Source organism: Notolabrus celidotus, chromosome 22, assembly GCF_009762535.1.
Source record: "Notolabrus celidotus isolate fNotCel1 chromosome 22, fNotCel1.pri, whole genome shotgun sequence".
Classification (NCBI taxonomy): domain Eukaryota; kingdom Metazoa; phylum Chordata; class Actinopteri; order Labriformes; family Labridae; genus Notolabrus; species Notolabrus celidotus.
The window spans coordinates 19,998,129-20,022,276 of NC_048293.1; the positions used below are offsets into that span (position 1 = coordinate 19,998,129).

Genomic DNA, 24,148 nt, shown 5'->3' on the forward strand with positions numbered 1-24,148 from the left:
TTTCTGATGCAATATTCCTTTACAAGTGTGCACCATCAAACAGATGTTTTGATAGTTTGAGGAAATGTTTGAATTTGACATGGACTGCTGACTTAGTCTGTCAAGTAACCATCAAGAATAACTTGGATTCATACAGTTTATTACCTGGCTGTGTTAAATACTTGATCCTGATTGGGCCCTGTCCATCTCTGATTGGGGAAAGTGGAGCAACATTCTGTTCTACAATCTAGGCAACGGTAGCAGCGCTGGTGAATGTGTCTCAGTTAGTTTGAAGTAACTCAGAGAAGAAGGGGGGGATTCAATGTAAAAAGTGACCTTTACCATGACTTAGCTTCATTTGTGTTTAAAGGTGTGTCAACTTCAAAGTTGTCAGAAGACAAGGCTGAATGAGGATGGAAATGTCAACATAAATATTCCTGCATAAGTCCTGTTAACCTCGTTTTAGGATACAGTTCAGATTCTAATTGGCATAACCCTCTGTTCTCTGCACATCATCCTTACTTATCAAATAATGCAGAAACAAACAGTGAAGATTGTTTGGGTAGCTCTGCATGGACACTATCAGATTAATTTCTCTAACATGAAATGGAATGTGGAATCTTTAACAGCACTGGTGACATTTTTAAGTGGCCATATTTTCCCCAGTATGCGTTTTCCTTAATGAGAGTAGTGTCTTTCTGCTTGACTGTGACACCAATTAGCAAATGCAAAGCTTTCATGATAAAAATGATCATTAAGCCTGGTTCCGTTTAACGAGACATTCTCAAACACAGGAAACAATTATTCAGGGAGCAGCCACTGTTTTCTGTCTGCTGAGTAAATACTGAGGGGAAGTACAATAACAGCTGATGGAGGCTAAAAGCCTGACAGTAGGTCTATGTAAACCCAAAACAAACCCAAAAGAAAATCTGCAGCACTTTTATTATTTTACATTTTTTTTTGTAAAAGCTGCTCTGAACATTTCACGCAAAGGACACATTATTCCTCCCGAAGCATCTTCCTGTTCTGTGCATGCTGTAATAGACATTATATATGGGTAACACTTACAACAACAGTTTAAATAATTTATACATCCAGCTGTCATCTTAGTATTTGGATATAAAGAAGGTCTGATGCTGAAAGCAATTAATTAATGAAGATTATCACTAAGCACTGCGTACAAAAACGATATTCTTTCTCTACGTAATGAATGAAACTCAAGCAGCTATAAAACAGAGCGTCTTTATTGTGCTTGTAGAGAGCAGTGTTGAAAACAACATAGCACCTTAAAGACAATACACTGCTACTTTGTGTGGCCCATGTTGGCTGAAGTACACATCCTTGTCATTGCAAAATACTCTGCAATGTGTCACGCATAGAGCTCATATGGTTGGCAAAGTCACTCCACCTCTGCTCCAACAACAGACATAATAACAGGCAAAATAGGGACAGGTGCTTTAATGTCGTATGAAATAATCCCACCATAGGACATGTTGCTGAGTTCGATGTGAAGTATAAAGGCATGATGACGACTGTTATAGCACTGCCTTCCATGAGACAAACTTGTCTCCATTTCATGGTTACACTTGCATTTCCTTCTTTTTTGTGTTCAACTGGATGGAAAAGACAGCAGCACGAAAAGTTCAGCAACAACAGAGTGAAGAGGTAGTGCTTCATTGATCTTGTTGGAGAAAATGTATCTGTGTTGCCCTGAAACCATATATGTTGTACGGTTTCTAGAGAGAAGGCTATTCTTAAGTGTATGAAATCTGTATTCTCTCTACTGGCCAGCTAGGTGGTAAAAATAACTTATATAAATAACACCCATGTTAAAAGGCCCATTTCACAGTGAAACATGTCTACAGCCTGGTACAAGAAACATTTCAGACCCAATGGCTGATATATTTATTTGTTCACAGTGTATTTGGGTTGAATCTTTTTATCTGATATGAAGGTATTAAGACTAAAAGTGTTGCATACGTTTGTATAATTAAGGGTATTGCTAAGTTGACTGTCAGGCTGGTGAGATAAAGCTGTTTGCCAGGAGGCTTTAGGATCGGCTCAACTCCACCTCTTTGTTTGTTTTAAGGTTTATCATAAGGTATGAATAGGATGAGTCAGCATGATATGATAACTGACATTTGGCTTCAAAACCCCTCCTCACTGGATGATTTCACTCACATGTCACCCATGTTCAATACAGTCTGTGATTACCCCGAAGAGAAAATGGCTCTACTTTTCAGTAAATATATATATTACCTCAGGAAACATTTATGGTCTCAATCCCTACTATCAGGTCAGCTAGCTGGTTACTGAGTCTGCTTCTTCTTCTTCTTCTTCCCTCTGTTTTATGGTAGATGGCAACCAGTGTACCAGTATTATACCGCTTATTTTTAGCACAATATCAATATTTAATTCCTTGTAAAATGATGGTGATCATCACTACCAGTACATTGTGACAACAGTGCTTTAAAATGATGGTCCTATTTACTTTTAAAGAACATCCCTAACACTGATTTTTCAAACCTACAACAGAGTATTTTTTTCGGGTCTGGGTACCTGGGAATGGGTTGTTGCTGCCGTGCTGTCCTGTCCTACATTATTGAGACTCTAGTCACTCTTGCAATTCCTCTCAAGTGGGTTACAAAGAAACAAAAGAACCAAAGAAAAGAGACAAGATTGCAAAGGCCAAAATATTGTCAACAGCTACTAATGTAAGATCGACTGCTTCCTCTTCTTTAATATTGTATCTTACTGAGGCATTTGCTTGAGTGCAAAGTACCAAGAATAAAGTACAAGAAATGGTTAAAATCTGTCCTCAGTTTCACTGCTCCTTTTTAAGGATTTGACTTAGAACCTGCTGCTGGTCTCCTAAAAGGGCAGAGCAGGTGTGGTACCACTGTGACACTAAGAGAGGAATGGCTTTGAGTGTGCCGTTTTCTCTTTAGAATAGTTAAACAGTAGAGAGCAACAAAATACCAAATATTGATAGAAAAGCTTTTGGATTTCCACCCAAGTCACCAAATAAAATGTCCCTTTTCAACCCAGATGGCTTTTTTCTCTTTGTTGGACCTTTCTCTTTGTTTTGTTTACTCTCCCAAATATTTTTTAAAGTTGCAGTTGACACTGCCAGCAGGCTGTCCTTCATCCTCAGCTGGGAAATTTCACAAGTCCCCGAGCACTCAGAAGTGTCACAGTAAAAGCCTGATGTAAACAACAAAAGGGGAAGAACAAAAAATGGTAGGGCAGTGGTCAGAACACTTCAAATTCCCTCCGACAACTAGCAGCGGCTGGTTACCAATTACAGCATGGTGTAATGGAGCCCTGTGCACAGACAGCGTGGAGCCCTCAGTGATAAAATATGCATCATCTTCTCACGGCCCATTCTCCCAGACAGCCAGCAGAAGGGTCTGGTAACCTCCATACATCTGTGTGTGACGGAGGCCAGACTCGGTGCCAGAGCCACAACTCTCCAGGGAAATCATTTAGTGGAGAACTTAGGGCCCAGTGGCAGCCTGCTCACCGCTGATAAAGGGGTCATCCCGAGCCTGGGTCCTGTCCTGCACCCTCAACACATCCTTCTTCAAAAACCCATCAGCCGTACGATGATTAACTCAAAGGGGGAAAGATTAAAGGAGAGGAATATTACAAAAGAAGAGAGAAGCAGGAATGTGTGGCGTCTGTAATCACATAAAAATGCCACAGTTTTACTGCCTTTGAAGGCGAAGCAACAGGCCCCTGCTTTGATGTTGGACTTTCCTATTTTATAATATAACTTTTCAGTATTCTCAGTCATGGTTTCACCTATCATCAGCCATTTCTGCCTCTAACAGAGAACATTCATTAATAAGCCTTTCCTGTCAAAGCATGTGATAACATAGGAGAATGTCAATTTTCACTGTTGTTGAAACTAATTAGGCTTTTAACATAATGCCAAAGATAGCCTTCTCCATTCGGTCATTCATTAAGAATGTGTTGCAATTAAGATGATCCATTATGAGCTTAATTATGGCATTAATATTGGCATTCCACGCACTGCAGGGGGATAATACACGGAGCCTCCTCATCATGGGGAACTCACGGTCTAGAGTTTGCCTTGTAACAGCAGGTGTCACACTCCTGTTGAGTCTCATGAAGGTAAAATGTATGGCAAGCTGAATTTATTGAGGAAAGAAACCACAACAGAGTGATTCTGATTCCACGAGCGTATTAAAGAAGACCATAACTGAAAAAAACATATGATGATGATATTATTGATTTATAAATAATTAAATCTAGAGTTTGCAATGCACCCAATTCAAAGGAAAACACTGTTTTCTTCCAATAATTAGTCCACTCAGCTTTTGTTTTTCATGAGTTGCTCTTGATTAGTTTTGTATTTTCTCTGGGTTGTAAACTGTCTTTAATTTCCTGTTTAATTTTGTAGATTTACATTGTGCTTATTTCTTGTTTCTTCCCTTTCTGTACTGAGTTATTCTTATGTCTTTCTTGATTTAATTATTAGTGGTCCATGTCTTGTGTTATAAACCTTGTGTGTATTTCCACTTTTGTTAGTCAAGTTTAATGTGTTTCCTGTTTTATTTTGTAGTTCTTGATCGCTGTGTCTCTGGTTTGACTTCCTTACCTTAGGTGTCTCCCTCCACTTTGAGTACCCTGATTAGCTTCACCTGTGTCCACACCTGTTGCTCGTTACCCAGTGTGTATTTAGTCTCTGTGCTTCCTCCCTTTTCTCTATCTAGTTCCAGTGCTCCTCATGATTTCCCTCTTGTGTTTTCAGTTGGACTTGTTGGATTTAATTTGCTTGGCCTTTAAGTAAGTTTTGTTTTGTTCCATCATTTCGCCTTTTTTGCCTCCCTTGTTAATAATTATTTTTCCTGTGTCCCCCTACTTTGTTCCAACCCAACGTGAGATTGTAATTATCATGAAACTGAATATTTTTTAGTTAGTTATATCCCAACATTTCCAAATGAAACTGATTGATCTTCTCTGCACTGTGACAGAAAAGTCTACTAACACTTCTATTCAAATAAACCATCCTTTGAACACTGCCATGTGTAGCTTTGTGGTTATTTCATGTGTCTTCTTTAGTTTCCTTAATTATCTGTCACACAGTAGCTCTCAGTTCCTCAAATGACCTCTGTTTCTGCTGCATTTTTCTCTTCTTTTCTTTGATGCCGCAGTGAATAAGCTTCAGTTTTAAGAACCTGATTTTTTTTTTTTGTGAATTAATGACTGGACGTGTTCCTCTTGACTCTGAGCACACAGACGTGTTGTGAATATGCACTGTTTTTCTGCTAACAGACTATACATTTCTTTCTCTGACCAATCAGAATTGAGCCATGTAATACTTGACATTTGTATATCAATTTGACCTCAACTCACCTCTATCTGTCTTCTCATTCCCAGACATGAAGCCAAAATACCATCTCAATGTGCAGGCATATTGCACTGGAGGAGCTCAGGCATACGTTAAAGCGATTTGGCTGGTGGAGCTGCAGGAGCTACACCACACCCGTAAAGATCCCTCAGGTGGGTACAGTCTACAGCAGAACAGATTCTTGTGTTGATTTGAAGCAGACACTCATGGCTATGGAAATGTCAGACTCTTGTCTAATCCCTTTTTTCACATGAAACAACTATTTAAAACTAAGCTTCTCTAACAAATGAACACTTCTGTGTTGGTCCTGGGTTCTAATACCTCTTTTCGACCAATGCCAACCGGGTTGTATTTCCGGGCTGGTGCTCGCGCTGGTTTGGAGCTGATTGAACTCGCGAACCAACACGGCACCCGTTTGTTTTTCGTGGCTCGTGGTTCCAGACCAGCAAAGATTTGTAGCTGCTCTGGAACTGGTTTTCCCAGCCGGGAGCCGGTTCACTCACAGTCGAAACACGAGAAACCGGTTCACAATTGAGCGCCGGCTCCGAACCGTCCCTGAAACTGCCTCGGTGGTAGAGGGGTATCTGAAAGCATGTTTGAGGAAACTTCACTTGATGTATATCTTTAGCTTGACCTGTGTTTCATCCTTTATAATGAGGGAGGCAGACTTTCTGACATATACTGCTGTCAGTCACTAGGGAAGCTCTGAAAGTTCTGGCTTCAGTTGTGGTGGTCGGCTCTGTCCGTACAGTTTATGATCTAAGGTATGATTATAAGGAGATTTTCATGATGATCAAGTCAAAAGTCATCACTTGTGACTCAATTAATAACATGCCTTTATCTGCATGGTGAACCCATAAAAGCTGGACACACATAAGGAGCCACTGTTTCTCTTTGATGACCTTGTTTCCAGGTTTATAGATATATGGAAAGTAATTCAGGAGCGTGAAGACATACAATCAATTGAGGCAAAGCAGTTCAACCTTCCTGCAAGGGGAGACGTGAACATTCGAAGGAGAATCAAGATTGCAGAGTGATTAAACAAAGTGCATTTAACTGTATGCAGTCCTATGCTGTCTCCATTCCCCTGCAACCCCCTCAAAAGAATAATGAGCCTTGGTACATTTGTGTATAGCATGCTTTCATTTCAGGAATCACTTCTGTCTACAAGTTTGTTTGGTTTGTTTGCATTGTTCCAGGGAAATAGCCCTGGCAGCAGAAAGAAGGAAAATACATAATTACGAATAAGCAGAGAAATCAGTTTGATAGTTGCTCAGCTCCCCTTTAAAGGAACATTAAAGTTCTCTCAGGAGTGTGTGCAATGAGTGCCCAGCAACTAAACAGCATTTAATGAGAGTGAAATGAGTGTTTTGACTTTCGGAGCAGTTCCGTCTCCAGGGAGGGGACTCTAACAATTTGGACTTGCAAAGGCCCTCAGCTAAAATTCTCAAACTATCAGACACCAGAATTTCCCTCCACTTGAGACACTTGTGGAGTCCACTGTGGTCATTATGTCTGAGAACCATCACATTAACTGTTTGACCCTCATTATAACAGCACACTGTGGTGTTTCTGTTGGGTTGAAAGGTTAAAAAATGACTTGTATTTCCATCCAAAATGAGTCTCTGCAAGTTTTGACCAAAAAAATACAACAATCCATCTCTGAATACTGGGCTACATTTATAAACAACGAAAGTCACTTTAGATGACTTCATGCAGTCAAAGATGTGATGACACAGTTTCATTAAGTCTTGTTTGAAAAGTAGCTTGTGTTAGCTAATGTAAGCAACTTTAATTTTGTTGTGCAACTGGCCTCACTGCCTCAGTTAACAGACTTTGTGAGTCTCATCTCCTGACGCTTTGAGGTTGGATGCTGTGTGATTAGATAGAAACTCGGTACAATCACAAAGAGGAGGTCAGCACACCCGAGTGAAGCTGTTCTTGCATTTATTAAAATGTTTTTATACTTGGGACTAATTATTTGTTCCTTTCATCAGGATTCCAAAGGGTCCCTCTCTATGATGTTGCATCTGTTGAGTTGCTTCATCCTCCACATGCTTTTGAACCAAAAGCTGTGTCTGACAAACAGAGCGCTAGCTGCCTGGTTTAATCACTTTTCTCAGGTCTTGTGGGTGCGGTCTTATAACTGTTGGCTATATTTTTAAGTGTGCCTGTGGGGGCGTAACACATGACTGGGAGGTTACAGGGAGGTTGGGTGTGTTTTATTTTTAAAGCTCTGTGCTCTAAAAACTGTGTCTTGAGTAACGAGTCACTAAGTAACTAACACCACTCTTGTTAGAGGAAGTGTATCTAGTTACTTCTCAAATCCAATAATGGGGTTACAACTACAGCAATCTCAAAGGGCTCTTTACTCATTACTTCATGTCAAATGGCTGACAGCTTTAGATTACTAATTTGAGGTTACCCCTATGTCAGCACTGAAGCATCCTGCAAGAAGGAATATTGTGCACAGTAAACACACACAATGGCAGATAATGATTCAGACGTCAGTTTTCTGTCTCCGAAGCACCTGCATTACTTTTCCCTCCTTGAGATAAAGGCCAAGTATATAATGGTGATTTGTAGTCTATGTGCAGGGGGGAAAACCCTGTTCACTGCCAAGACTAGTAATTGTAATTTCACATAGAACCTAACCAAACAACAGGCTTTTACTAAGCTAGTTTCCCCAGAGACCCAGGTGCAGCTCATGTTAGCTCCACGGACCAAAGAGAGTCACTCCTGTCCATCCAAACATCCTCGGCTTGATTTTAAATCAACACCAGCTCCACAATCTGTGAGCAGGAAGGACTAAACAGACTGATTGTAATGTCAGAACTACCAACACCCCCGATTTGGGTGTGAGTCTCTCTCATTTTAACCCATTCTCCTGCTGTATTTCTGACTTTTAATTTCTACAGATTATCTCTTGATTTCATTTGACATCAATCTAATTGGTCCCTCAACTTCTATGTGGGATTTGTGTCACACCAAATTCAGGAGAACATTTGATGAAAGCACCTCCTTACCTTTCTTTTAGCTGAGGAAACTGACCCATTACATTGTTTAGTGTTGGAGCTGTGAAATGTTATATTAATGTGTGTTCAACACACCATTCAAATGATTTTTTCTGTAATTGAAATAACTGAATACCATGGACTATGTCAGAATGATTAGCTGCTGTGTTTATTGCTTGTTCTGTCATGCTTCCTGAGTTTGTTGCTCAGGTGGAAGAAATCAGTGTGCTCAAAACATCCCTTCCTGATTATTACCTCCAGACAATCTACTCCAGTCAGCTGCTTATATTTACAGAATATACAGCATGCACTGAATGTAGCATTAGTACACTTGAGCATTTCAACCCGTGCTTGTTAAAATAACATCCAATACTGCAATGTGCTCCTGCTTGAGGCAATGGATAATTGAAAATCGGTGGAAGCCAGGTTTTATTCTTCTGTGATTGTTATTTTGCTGGAAGGACATGTTTTAATCCCTTTTTGGTCCAACTGCTGAAGAGGCAAAGTAAAGCTGCATCAAGCTCTGCAGTCATGTATTGAATTTTTTAAACAGAATCAATCGCAATGATGGCGGAAAGAAGAAGAAAAAAGAGCGAGCTCAGGGTGAAAATAAACAGAATTATTTTTCCGGAGTGAAATAAAAACTGCCTGCTGAAAATGGCGTGCAGAATATTTGTGTAGCTCTCGCTTGTCGTTTTCACCACCTTACAGTTTACCAATATTTGACATTCACTTAACTCCATTCTGTGTTATACTGTATATGTTCTTTATATGCCACTGTTGGTATTTATCAGACAACAGGCCAACAACAAAGGTTAACATTTGAGCTTGCATGCAAAAGTTATGGGAACAGTCAATATTTTATAAGCTTTGGATATGCAACAATAATTTAGAAATGGTACATTTTGTGAAAAGGTTTCCTTCTGTTTTTTTCTTTTTTTATGCAGCAAAATAACTTGTTTACTTTCAGACTGTGGACCAGAGAAAAAAAAAATGGAAAAAGTTTCCACTATTGCAGAAGCTAGCAGCCCACAAAGACATGTCTTTTATACAAAAAATAGCTGTGGAATGGATAGAAATATAAATAAAAGCCCCAAGTGGCGATGAACGGGTTGGTGCTCTCATGATGGACCAAATGTAGATCTAGTCACACCAAGATTTGTCAGCACATAAAACAGTGTAATACTGGCATTTACCAGTAGCTGAGGCTATGACTTTCACCAAGATGTCATATGTTAGAATGCTCATGATCATGCATTGATTAAATATTACAAGCTAATTCAAATATGTATATGGAAGTTAATACCCCAGGTTTACTAGGCAGAGCTATCATGACTGAAATGCTCAGTATATGTAGAAGAGTTGTGGATGGGACCTTCATCAAAGCTGGGAAATTTGGAGCAGCTCAGTCATTGCATGTAAAAGTCAGTACAATGTATTCCCCAAAGGGTGGCGCTATGACAACAGTTGAAATATTAGCATATACATATGTTGAGAAGTGGACCTTGATCATGTATTTGAAATTTCAAATAGATTGAACATTGCAAGAAGGAGTTAAAGTAACTTCCTGTTTCATGGCGAGACATTAAAGTTTCAACAACGCTTACAGTCTGAACAATAAAGCTTCATTAAGCTCTGAAGGCTATACCGACAATCTTTAAGTGAATATCTGAAACGGGACGAGATGTAGATCACAGAATTAAACATGTATTTTCCCGTGGCAGCAGGAGGCGCTATGGCAAGAGTCAAGAGAGACTGTTCTCATCACAGTGCGCTTCAGCTAAAATAATTTCAATCCAGACTTGGCCGAGAGAAACGTCTGTAAAGATTTACTCTACGAAATTGAGTATGTTTGATAATCACAAACACATCATGATACAACACAAATGGATAACTTGGATTTGTCTGAACTCACAGGAAGAATAGGGGAATGTTCAAATCTACAAAAGTGTGTTCAGCTTTTGGAATCCCTCATGCTGAGATCTAAAACTGCCAAGCATTAACAATTCAGTTCTGCTGATTTTCTCTGATGTTCCAGGGTACCAGAGTTTGACCAGCACGGATTTGATGCCAACTTAGACAGTGTTTCTACAACATTTTGTTCCAGGGAAAAAGATTGTGTTCTCTACTACTACTTGAAATAAGTAGCAACATAAATATGTAACTTCAATTTAGCACAAACAGAATAATCTACATGAAATATCACGGAAGTTACATACCACAACCATTGTTGACTCCAAAGAATTCATTGGTGACCACTTGTTTTTTCACACTGATACATTCCTGACCTTGATATGTTTGTCTGGCCAGTCAATCAAAACAACACAGTGTGCACAAAAGGCTTTGTTCTGATGGACATTTTCATAATTGAATTGAAGATTTTTGTGTTCCAAGGCCCCTGTTGTTTCACTGACGGAAAGTGTAAACAAGAGAGTGTTTGAATAGAATCTGGCCGTTAGATTTGACTAAGTATTCCAGTCTTTACTCACTGTACCTTTAGGACTTAGAACAGGCGCGGCCAACACATTCTGTTACGCAGTGCAGACTTCAGCTACATGAAAATAATTTTGCTACAGACACCCTTACATAAAGAATCTGCTGTTGTGCATCCTCATAGTGTTCGGCTGTGTTCTCCTCTCATTACTCCTTGTTGTGCATGCATGGAGTAAGGCCTCTTTTGAAACCCAGTGCAGCAGTAGGCTGGAAAATGCAGAGGACAGACCTGACAGGATGTTCCTCTTGGCTGCTTTTTGCCCTGTGTGCCTGGAGCACATATCCTAACCATATTACCCAGGAACTATGTTGATCTCATATCCCAGAGCATAACCAAATCATGGATAGCGAAAATATTGCAAGATTTAGAAGGAATCTGTGTAACCCCAAACATTTCCACATGGCAGCCCAAGCAAGATGCTGAACAAAGCCTCCTTCCATAGGATGCTGGCAGCCCTGTTATGTTGCCATTACCACACACCTTTCCACTTTGTGTGTATAGAGAGTAGTTATACGAGTACGAGGAGTAGAACAAAAGGATGAGGCTGGGAAACACATTACAGCAGATGGCGTGATGAGGCATTTATTTTGGAGTGCACTGGGATAAATAACAGCAGAGAACACGGCTCTTTATTTTCAGCTCCTTGTTCTCGCTCTCATGCATCAACAGCAGCTTCTTTTCCTCCCGGTCCCTCATATTTTCTTTATCACAGAGGCAAGTTATAGCTTTCAAGTCCTCTGACTCATTTTCTAAGATACTCCAGTACTCTTGCAGAACACATCTAAAACTGCTCAAAATTAGGTCCCTCCAGCGCAGCTTGATCCTCACCAAGATCAACCTGTTTTTGACCTGAACAGGGGCTGAACACATAGGGAAAAACAGCTCAAATTTTAAATTTAGCAAAAAAGATATGAGCAGTGCTGTATAACCATATATGACCTTTCCTTGACCTGTGAAACTTTGGAAAATCTTAAACATTCTTAAAGGATAGGTTCATAGATTTTGACTGGGTGACCTTTGCAACAGGATTTAGCTCACTTGAGGCATTCCTCATGTTTATACTGGCCATGGTGAGATCTGCTCTTGCTGGTGGTCCGTGCAAAAATGGCATTTTTCTAATCTGAAGCTTATATAAGGTCAGGAAATCTTCAGAATCCTCCATTTGTTTTACTGTCACAAGTGAGAAGACTTTGACAACTTGGAAATAATAAACTTGGATTATTAAAACGAATGTAAGGAACCTGCAGTTTGTCAATTTTGGATAAACTGGTACCTTTCATTTCTTGTCCTGAACATTTTGAAGTCATGTTATATAGCAGAGAACATGTCATCCTGCTTCCTTTTCACAGTCGAGTGTATCCCTTTTATAGAGATTTTTTTCTGTAGTGAATATGAGCATGTTTCTTCAGTGAGCTGTTTATCACTTTGATTGACACCTACCCTGCAGCAGCAGTTTCAGACAATAAAAATGATCACACAGACATGATCAATCCTGTCAATTAAAGTCTCGTTTACTTTTGGGATCATATTAGCAGTGTCAGTTCGATTTTTCTCAGCCAATCAAAAACTCCTAACAGGAGCCACTTAGACTGCTAAAGACGCATATCATCTAAAGCTAAATTTTGCAATGCTTTTTTGCCCCAAAAGAGGACTACATTTGGTTAGGTCCATTGGAGATGTGATCTCCTGCTAGGAGACTTTATATAACAATACTTTGGGAGTGTGAAATAGGAAATGATTTATTTGTATTTATGATCCCCTCACCTCCCTTGTTTATGTCCCTTTCATTTCAAAAGTCAGTCTAATGTTCTCTGTAGTTTAACACTCCTCTGGAGGGCCACAGCAGAAATCTCTGGGTTCTCATAGTAAACTCATCAGATATTTTGGACCAGACGTTCTCCCGTGTCCACTCTAAATCATAACAGGCCAGTTACAAACTTGAGATGCAAATAGTAGTAGAGCTGGAGAGATGAATAAAAAGATGATAGTAGTGTGAAAGGAATGCTTTCAGCCAATGCATCCCAACCTTTTGCTTTTCACGCAGGTTTTCCTCAAGCGGCAACCAATTTTAAAAATATGAGGCCAATGTGGAAGTGCTAAAAACTGCAGTTCATCAAGGATCTGCTTGAGGCTGGCTCAGGAAGTACTGGAAACCACAACAAAAAATTCAAAAAAGACAATCTTTACAGCAGAAATAACACTCTGACTCGCTTGACAGCGGTTTTGTTGAGTTCAACATTTCCAATATGGTTGCTGCTGTGGACGATAGGCCTCAAAACAGCGCTTCAGAAACAGGTGGGTGACGTCACGATACTACGTCCATTATTTATACAGTATGGTTTTCCTCCATGCAGCCTTAGTCAGCACAAACTCCAGATACCAGAAATCTCATCCCTGCATGGAAATGTTTTCTTATTCATACATTTAAGGAATAGATGTCTGAGATGTCTGTGCACTTCCCTAAAATCGGAGAGACAAATATTCCCCATGCTAGGGCATGAAACAAATTCAAAGTGAGAATGCTGTCAGACACCTGAATAAAGCAGTGGCGCCATCAAGCTGGTGGTGCACTGATTAGAACTAGCATTAGCATAGTTAACGTTTTGGCAGCAGACATTGGGTAGTGTGAAACTGTATGAAAACAGAGATAGAGAAAATACAGATAGAGAGAGGCCTCATGTTAAACGCTCACTGTGATTGTCTAACCTCTTTACTCCAGAGAAGGATTCAGGGTTATGGAAAATGACCATGTAATCAAAGCAAAGCAAACTCAGTGTTACTAATGGATTTTGTCTGTGAAAATCAAGAGCTAAAAGCATGCCAGTGTCTCTTGTTGCAGAGCTGTGCTTACATTACCATTTTTAATCATTGTCTTTATTACATCCAACACCTGACACCCTGTGTCTCTCACCTCTGGAATATTGTGCTGATTTTCTAGGTCCCTGACAGTTTGATATATTCACCCATTGTGTGTTTGAGCTGGAAATGAACGCACTGGTCTATTATTCAATCACTTTTCATGTTTATTATTTCAAGCAGAGAAGTTGCACAATCAATCACACATGAAGGTTGATGAATATATCTTGTGTCCTGACTTTAATGTGGCAGTGCTTGTAGGTCTGGGGGGTGTAACAAATAACTGTCGCAATTCATATCAAAGAGGATTTAATGTAGATGTTGGTTTGATATTGGGTAAAATATATATTCCAATTTAAAACTTTTGCATATTGAGCATAAATGTGACATCAAATAAATGCTAATGCGACTGATGTTGATTTAAGGGCCTGTACTTAATGCTCTTGCAGTTATATGCAAACTGTGCCGGGTATTAAATGATCTTAATAAAACAGAGTGACAGGTGCTGTAAAATAAGATGATAGTTGTTGGAGGATGGAGATGATTCAAACGACGCTGTGTAGGAATGGCTACTGAAACCAAGTTCCTCAGAAACCTGTCCGTGCGTGACTCTACGGGACAGGAAACACAGAGAGTACTGAGAATAATCCACTGAGAGCTGGAGGAAACAGAAAAGCCTCTTCTGAAGCAGCAATTAGTAGCAGCCTGCAGAGTCATATGTCTTCATACAAAGAGTAGCTGACACATGGCTGGAAATATAAATGACGCCCTGTTGCTGAACTTGATGCATAATTCACATTTAACATTACAAGCCTTCCTTTATTTGGCTTTAAAGATTTATGATTTGATTTACAGCTTGAACGACTCGGGAAGTTCCAAGCAGTTTGTTCTTGAACAGGCACGCATGGTATCAACCAGGACTCCCACAAGCAACTTCAGATGACAAATTTGGAAACCTATCACTCTCAAAAATGGACTCATCTGAGCTGCGAATTGAGGATGTTTGTTTGTAAGTAAAGATACAGGTGAACGAATAAAATATTCTGATTCCTCTGAAGATAACCCTGGTAGAACATCCAGGTCTGTAAAAATGATTCAAGTATTTAACATAAATCCTTTCTGCCTGAAACCAAAACCTCAAAACATTCATTATTCAGCTCTGCTGATTTTCCAAGATGTTAGTGTTTTCATGTGAGAACCTCACCTTATGCCTTAAGAAGCCCAATAAAGGTTCCCTTCAAGCTTCAGTCTTGCCAGTTCAGGGTTATGTAGCCAAGTAAGCAATAAATAATATGATAGAAATAATAATATTCAATGTCTGGTTGGACTTAAAAAATAAAGATTGTGAAAATATGGTGGTATGCATCAGAACTTTTCATTCTCGAGCCCTCCATTGACCTCTCAGTGCAGTACCTCCTGTTGTCCCTGGAGGTGGATATGCCAGGAAGAGGTTGAGGGTGATGACCTTGGTGTTCTTGGCATTCAGCCTCAAACCAACCCTGGGACACTCTGTCTCCACTTTAAACAGAAGTTCATGAACTTGTTCCACCTGGTCAGATAGCAAGGTGATGTTGTAGTCCAGGTTTGTTAGAATTACTGCAGGGAATCACCAGATTACCTCTGTATTAGTGAGGCCAAGTTCCAGGTGTAGCCAAGGACTATATGAGGGAGGGTGTCTCTTTGCATCTCTCCTGCCTAGATGTCAAACATCTCACACTTTTGTCTAATTTCTAATAGATGATGTCTTATTAGACTATAAGCAAAATTCACCTGTCCAGAGGGTCCAGAAAATAACTTATTTCATGGTATTGCAAACCAAAAATAAGACCTGAGATGCTTATAATGAGTAAAAAGAATCCTCCAATGCGCTAAGAAAAATGTCCTTGTCAAGTTTCTTGAATTAAGACATATTATTTCAAGAAACTTGACAAGTTATTTTTTCTTACCCCATTGGCAGATCATTTTACTCATTACAAGCATGTGAGGTCTTATTTTTGGCTTGTAATACCTTAAAATAAGATTATCATCTTGACTTGTCAGGCTCATATTAACTATTTTCTCATAGAAAGAAGAGAAAAAACATGCTTATTTTTTAAGTTTATGCAGTGCACAGTTGAGTCACAATCCTTGCACTTGTACCTCTGCTTGCAGAAGGTTTGGAGGAAGACCTTGGTCTTGAGAACTCTCAATGCTACACCCCTGTGTATTGAATGAAATTCCCTTTTTGATATCAATAAAACATGGGACTGTGGTCATGCTGTTCCTTTTCAATTCTTCTATGATCCTCCCCAAGGCCAGGATCTGGGTTACTGTACGAGTGGCCTCCAAAAAGCAATTGGATTTGTATGAGTTATGTTTTGCTCTTTAGCATCCCTTTCAGGATATGTGTGTGATATAACTAGACTAGGAAACATAAATCGTCTTAATAGAAATTAACATTGATTATTGTTTTCATCTGCAGTCAATCCATAAAAATTCAGTCTTGCTTTGATCCATCTGTTGCACCCTTAAGCTGCCTGAAGAATTAATTTACGCTCTCCAAACTGACTTCACTGCACATCAAAACCTTTAGTTACAGAACAGTGCCCACAAGGACTTTACAGGGGTTCCTTAAGTGTCATATTCTGCAGCATTGGGCCACCGACCAAGCTGCCAAAAAGTCCCCGTAAGCCCAGTGTAATGAAACTCATCATTTGGTTTGAGTCATCTAGCTTCATCTGTTTGACAGAATGAGGAGTTCTGGGAAACATTCATGCTTTAAATAAAGAGTCAAAGCACTGTGTTGTAATGGACAATGTGCTCCCAAAGATAATGCATCTTTCAGAAGCTGTGCAAAAGACTTTCTTACTGTCACACTGTCACAGAAGGGCAGTTATTCAGTAACATCTGATCAGGGATTTAACTCAATCCAAAGTCTGCTTCTCCAAACTTTAGACTCCAGCCAACCCAGAGTATAAAGTGTTGGGTACTGCCCTGCACGACATACAGAAATAATTAAATGACATGTAAATGAATACATAAGCAATAACAAAGATTCAATGTGCTGGAATTCCATTAAATGATGCTGTTATGCCGTTGCACACTGAGCTCATTCAGAGGTCAACAAACATCTCGTCCATAGTCGATTAAGAGACGAACATTTGTAGAAACCATCATAGACTCATGAATACTATTAAAGTGGTTTTGTATCATTTGCATAATCAGATCTGCAGTGCTGTGTTGTGTTTTAAATTGTGCAGGTATTCCTTTGACCCGCACAGGATTTGCAAAAATCAAATAAGGCTTCTACAATAGTAATGCAAGCTCTTTTGTCAGGGCAGTATAACCGCATACACACAGCACAGAGGCAAGGACGAGCTACATCAAACCAAAAATTAATAAAACCTGGCTCGCTTCACATGCAGCAGACATAATTAGACATTTTATAGAAATCTTCAGGATTGTGATGCAGCAGTGAAACAAAATAGTCTTAGCAAGGTGAACAGTAAAAGCTCACACAGGAGTGGGTGGCATTATTAAAAGATAGCCAGGCAAAGAATCCCTGAACTCGGCAGTTTCAATGAAAATAACGTTCATTGTGCAATAAGGATGATGGGATTTTAATGTAGCTAGGTATTTGCATATGCCTCCGCTTTCTGCTGACTAATGCACTAATGCTGTATATTTATGAATCTGTGATTGCAGCTATTGGTCCATTATACACAATGCTACACATAATTCTACAGCTCACAACCTCTGCACAACATAGCTTTGAGTTGCTGATGCATCGAAATGAGGTATTTATAATAACTTCTGGACCTGAAGGGTTAACCATCAACTTAAACAAACCTGTCAGGCATTATTCTCAAAGCTCTCCTGACCCATGAGTTCCCTGAAGCTGCTAAACTTTGTCACTTAGCTCCCTCAAAGTGTGATTAATGACACTTGATGAGCAAACATTAGCAGCCTATCAGAGTCCTCGTAGATTCTTTTCCCCTGTAGAGTATGCTGAGAATTAATGAGCACAGGAAAGGAACACAACAAGAGAGAGATGATCGAGATGGAGCCAATTTGCACGTCGATGGTGGCAGGCGCTGCTGTAACGAGGACAAAAACAGACATTGATGAAGAGGTGCAGAGGAACAGGGGGGAGCAGGAAGATGTTGCAATTTCCATGTTTAATTAAAGTGACCCTTGTGTTTGTGATTGGAGGGACAAAAGCCCATACAGCATTTGACAAGCACACACATTGCACATAGTAATTCATGGGTAAGTTGACTAATTGACTGACATATTGATCAGCAAATTAAAGTGTTAAGCAGAAGTAGATGGCTAACACACAGCCCCTGCTGCTCATTATCTCTGCTGCAGGCTGTCTCACTGAGCAAGGGGTCCCATATTCGTTTTGACAGGGGGTTTCAGTGCTCATCTCACATGGTCTGTGCATATCCTGGCAGTGTGTGGCTACCTGCACTCTCATGCTTCAGTAACACAGATAATGGGAGCTTTAGTCTCACCAGATGAGAGGTGGTGTGAGAAAAAAAATGAATTCATGCCCATGCAATCAGGCCTGAATCATCCGTCGGCTGTGTTTATCCAACTTTCACTTCAACAAATCAAGGAAATGTATCCGACGATTTGTAACATGTTTTATCAACAGCATTTATTTCCTGACCCTTCAATTCTCATTTTAAAATCATTAAAGATTGGAAACTTGGAAAGAGTTGCAAATCATCTTTGATGATAATCTCCACCAAAAATCAACGATATCAACACATACCTGTCTTTAAACACAGTCAGTGCAACAGTCCAGATTTCCCATTAATTGGGTCATGCCATCAGACATTATGCAGCAGTGGACAGGGTAGTGGACATTATATCTAAGCCGGGCTGGCCTCTCATCCCGCCTCTCCTCCCTCTCTCCCTGGGGCTATCACACCGTCAGGGGCAGTGCTCGGTCCAGCTGGTGGGGCTGGGTGGTTGTAAGTGCCTTTGGCATTAATCATGCCAAGGTCTGCTGCACATGTTTTTTCCAATCCTGATGAGGGTATTTCTGTCATAGGTAATAAGTGCTCCAGCAGCCAAGGCAAAAGAAATAACAAATTAAAACAAAACTGCTGGGGTGCCTTGGTAGCTTACCCAGTAGAGCATGTACTATGGCACAGCTTTCACCCAGGGAGCCTGGTTTTATTCCAGCTGCCTCTTTTTAGCTTTGTTGTAGAATCCAGTCAAAGATGTTCTACCCTCATGCCAGTGCTTGGATGTGAACAAGCACTGATGGCCATCTCGTGGCACAGCACTGTTTGGCAGTATTTGATCCAGAAAATGTTGACAAAGTTGTATGTAGGTGTCTGGTTAACTTGATACAGCCTACAATGAGCTACCAGCAGAGGCATGTGGACATTAACCTGCAAGGAGGACTGTATGCTGGTGGTGTTAGATATGTTAACATTGAACCACACTGCTAATCAGTTTGACATCGATTACCCACTCACGGCTATACTCTGATATTTAGTCATGATAAACATACATTATGCACAATTCTGACTTTGTTTCTAAGTGTTTTCTTGTCTTTAGACTAGTTGGTTACATGGAATTTCCATTTAAATGACTTGGAAATCAGTCTGCTTGACTGATTCATGGCTGCTCAGATATAGTTGAAGGCCATTTACTCTTGACTTTTCACCCATATACAATCCCCATGTAAGATTGATAAAGCATGCAATCTGCGCCCCCCCTATCTACACCTGGTTAGTTAGTTTTGCTGCGTCATCAAAAACAAGTTTCTTTACATGAGGCTCTACCATTGTGAGAACACAAACACGAGTGACACGGTTGTATGTTCCAGTTGTCAAACATCTTAACATTGTGATCACTTTGATTTCCAATGTTTGTTGCATTGGAAGGGAGATGTGCATTCCTAATGAGATCTACCACAACAATGATCCCCAAATGATCCGATCTGTAGTTTTGAATGATCTCACTGTGGTTCAGTTTTTGGAGAACATTTCTACTATCTCACCATCTTTCAATCATTTTCTCCTCTGCTCCAAAAGACTCTTAAGCCTCTTGAAAGTCCTCCTCACTACTCCTAACAGTATTTTACCTTATCTCTCTGAAGGGCTAAGATGCTTTATGAATAACTTATCTCTACCAGGATCTAGTTTTCACTTTAAGGGGAGATTCTCTGAAAACCTAAGAATTTTCTCAGAATTTAGTCACCAGGAGCGCCTCTTTTTGTAAAAGGATCTTTATGAATACGGCCCCAGGAAGTCTCTCTGCATGATCCTCATTTTGTCTGACATCTGATTTTTTAAAGTCTTATTTTTACTTCTTGGAGAAACAGGGGCATTCTCTGTACACGTTAGCTAACATGCATTAGTTTCTATGGTCACCAAGAAATCATTCATAAGAATAGTACCTTGCAGGTTGTTTAGTCTACACCAGAGTTTTATTTAAAAGAGTTCATATTAGCCTTCATGAATAAAACCTGATGGAGAAACTCTGCAGATTAACACGCATTACCCTATTTTGCCTTCATTGAGAGGATAGGACTGGAGTAGGAGTAGAGTCAGAAACTGGGAGAAAGGGTAGGGAGAACATGCAGCAAAGGGGGGCGGGTTTGAATCGAATCCAGGCAGTCTGCTTCTAGGGTAAACCTCTGTACATGGGGCACATGATTTAACCACGAGGCAAAACTGACGCCCCATGCTTTGCTCTTTTATCACCACATGAAGTAAGTATAACACACATACGAAAGAAGGACCATGTCCCTGAAATCTGAAACCAGCAGCTAATCATCTCTTTCACCTGCAGTGCAACCAGCTGTGCAGGTGTATATAAGCCAACCTAACCCATATTAGTTCTAGACCAAGCGGCAACCTCCGGTCTCAAAATATGAAGCCCATGCGGAAGCGTTATAAACTGCAATTCATCAAGAATCCACTTGAGGCTGGCTGCAGAAACACCGGAAAACCCCATACACATCAATTCAAAAAAGACGATCTTTGCAGCATTAATAAACATGTTTACAGCCTGGTTCAAAAAACAGCTTAGGTCTACGTAATCATTTCTCTATTGGCACACACTGTTTATAACGTGACGGTTCATAAGATATTAAGATTACAAGTTTTTGCCCAAATAAGGACATGACTGACTTGACTGACAGGCTGGAACACATGGCTGTTGGCTGTGAGGCTCAAACACCGTTTGGTTGAGTTCAGCATTTCCAATATGGCTCCCGCCCACGATTGGCTTCAAAACAGCGTTCAGAAACAGATGGGTAACCTCACAGATATCCCGTCCATTATTTATACAGTCTATGTTCTAGAATCCTTTCCTCTCCTCCACCAGAAGCGTGTCAAGATGAGCCCCCACCCTGAGTCTCAAACCCCCAGTTCCTGACAATCCAGACAACCCTCATTCCTCCCTACCTCTTCCTTTGCTTACTTTAAATAACGCTCTCTTAAACCTTACAGTGGTGTGGTCGTGTTGGTGAAATCTAGGTATAAATCTATTGTTTCCCCTCTCTTTATGCCATACCCTGCCTCTAGTGTAGCCTACAGAAAGACCTTGAAACACTTTTGCCTTTTGATAAGTTTTGAGCACATTGCAGAAACAAATTTGTTTAAAGCATAAAGAAAACTCAGCTGGAGCCCTGTGTGTGTTTTTTATGGAGGAAATTAAACTCAAAGGCCGATTGCATAAGCTTGTTCTGCATGAACTCGTGTTTTGTTCAGTCTTTTCCTGCTGTCCGTGAAGCTAAGAAAACCACTCTCCTCTTGCCTTGGTTTCACTGCCTGTTGAACTCTGGAGAGACCTTGTTGTCTGCGTTCATTGTGAAATGTTGAGTCAGTACCATTAATGGAAACAAAGTTATGAGTCAAAGTTTTCAGTGTCTGGCAGACAGTCATTGTCCAGCTGAAGTACACTTCATCTCTTTCTTTTTCCGTCTTCACACATTTTTCAAGTTGTCTACCTTGCCACTAAACTCTGTGGTACATGATGAGCCTGTCAGTGATAACTTCAGTGCTGAGAGTGCTATCAGGAGATGGGAGTATTAAGAATGAAAGACAGCAAAAAAAAAAAAAGGAGAACTGTGGAGAGTGCTGAACTGAGCCAATGTTGTTCAAACTCGTTCAGCTCGGGATCTCACCTCAAATGAGCTCACTGGGGAAAAGGAAAAAAAAAATCTACAACCACCCGTTGGGACTTTTTTTATACTCTTCACTTCACTGGCAGTATCTTTTGGATGCCAAACACACATGACACTTCGATGATGAAGAGAGGGGAGGGGTGAGAGAGAAGCAAAGGGAATCCGGGGAGGACGAGAAATGCTGCTAGAAATCGATCTGAGATGTTTGAAAAAGCAGGGAGATGATTGCATGGAGCAGTGAGGATAAGGAAGGCAAACTAATTGACCTCTGCCCATGCAATCCTGACATGCTGCTTAACCAGAGTTGACAAGCTTGGAAAAGGGGAAGGAGAGTTTGAAGGAGGAAATAGTCGTGAATACCTGAAAATGCACAACTGTTTTGCATAATGCTGCAAGCAGGACCCTATTTTTCTGAAAAACAATGCATAAGTTAGAGGGAATGTGCTTGGCTGTGTCTGTATTTGTGGATTCCAAGCTCAGGTGTGTGGTGGAGTTCTTTTGGTGCCCGGGGGCCTGAGCCACTCTGCAGAAACCAGAAACTCATAAATGAGAGGCTTTGACAAGGCTGGCATTTAATGAAAAACCTTGTGTCTCCACAAACCAGGTTTCTGTTTCCAACACAGGAAACAGTTGCTTTCGTAGTATTGGCTTTGTTGCCTAATCTGTCTGCTTTAGAGTTTTGTTCATTTACAATTTGCAATGACTATACAGTGATGCCAAGGGGTGTCATTTTTCCCTGTAAAAGACAGAACTAGTAGCAAAAGAGAAACACTGCTGCCCGGTCAAAGGACCAAGAAGCACACAGATGGTCATCAGGCCAAATGGTACAATGTGTCTGCCAGGCAGCGAATGTGTCGATGACAAGAAGAGCTGAGTTAAAATGGAGATCAGGGAATCTGCTTTGAATTCCGAACCATCTGGATGCGCTCTGTGGGTTTTCAGCATCCATCAGATGGGAAAGTTTGTGCCTATGATTGATTGGCAAGTATTTCAGATAAGGGCTGCACTGGCATGAAGTGTTGGCTGATGGTGATGAGGCAATCAGGGCTCTCGCCTTGAAGCAGACAGAAAATGCTCTGGCATAATTTAGCTGCTGGACTTACTGAGGGCGAGAAAAAGAGCGTCAGAGGCCAAAAGGTTTGCTCTCTTTAATGACACAAACAGCAGTCCACGAGGAGGGTTTCTGTTGCAATCATACTTCAAGATTACTTTCAGTGACTTTATTTAAAGTCATGCATATGTAGTTCAACACAAACAACAAAAGAAGAGGCTTTTAGATGATCTGGTTTTACCCCAGATACACTGCTGTTCTCATTTAAAAGCTTGATAGTTCTCCAACTGTGGATTAACAGAATCAAAAGACAAATTTGCAAATTTAAAGCACTGCATTTATTACCAGACACTGGCTGGTTTTATAGTTTGAGTGGTTCCCCTGAGGACAATACAAGTTTTTGTAAGCATTGAGACTTACCTTTCTGTGCATGGCATAATTCCTGTCCATTAAATTTCCTTTCCTTTCATGCACACTTCTATATACACACAAATTTTTGTTACACCTCGTGCACATTGCTTCTTACTTATTCACTTCTGTTCTATTTTATGTTTATATGTCTATGTGTGTGTATGTGTTCCTATTGGCGCCTCTTGGTCAGGCCATGTTTGTAAATGATAACTGGTTCTCAAACATTTTACCTGGTAAAATAAAGGTTGAATAAAAGAATATAAAAGAATAAAACATGGAGGATAATTTAATTTTGCTCTCAGTTTATTAAGGGAGCACAAAACTTCACATTGGACATTCATCTGTCTTGGCAGAGAACAAAAGATGAGAGGAAACTAGCAAGGAATGTTAACACACAAAAGGAGCTGAGGGAATGAGACATCGACCAAAGAAAACAGACACAAAGAAACCACAAACTGCAACATGGTATTTGCTTATGTTGTAGGATTGGATGAGGGAAGAAAATGCTAACAGAAAAGTTAAAGAGAAGACCTGCTGTTATTTTCTGTATATGTTAACCCTTTACATGGTTGTCAACCCTTTTGTTTTTCTTTCTCGCATAATGACCCACTCACTATACATTATCCCTCACTTTTACTTTGTCTTCACCCTTTTTGCCTGAAAGTTCTTCCTTTCTCACCCCAGAGGCCACTGACAGACGAGAGACCAGAGGTCTGTGTTGATGTATTATTTAGCTCAGACATGATCATTTCCTGAACCTGGTGAGGTATTTGAGAGGGCTTAATAAGACCAAGATTCTACTCCATGTATTTGGTTCAAAATGTTCAGGGAT

The 24,148-nt window shown here is 40.3% G+C and overlaps 1 long non-coding RNA gene across 4 annotated transcripts in view; it reads left to right on the top strand.

Moving 5' to 3' along the window:
* Positions 1-4,666: 4,666 nt before the first annotated feature.
* Positions 4,667-24,148, top strand: part of LOC117806343 — a 180,038-nt gene continuing 160,556 nt past the window's right edge. For 3 of the 4 annotated variants that reach the window (XR_004629646.1, XR_004629645.1, XR_004629647.1), the window contains exons 1-2: positions 4,667-4,791; positions 5,386-5,508. This is a non-coding gene — a long non-coding RNA (uncharacterized LOC117806343). Of the gene's footprint in view, positions 4,792-5,385; positions 5,509-14,575; positions 15,000-24,148 lie in introns of those variants that run through there. The other variant, XR_004629648.1, reaches the window with a different exon arrangement.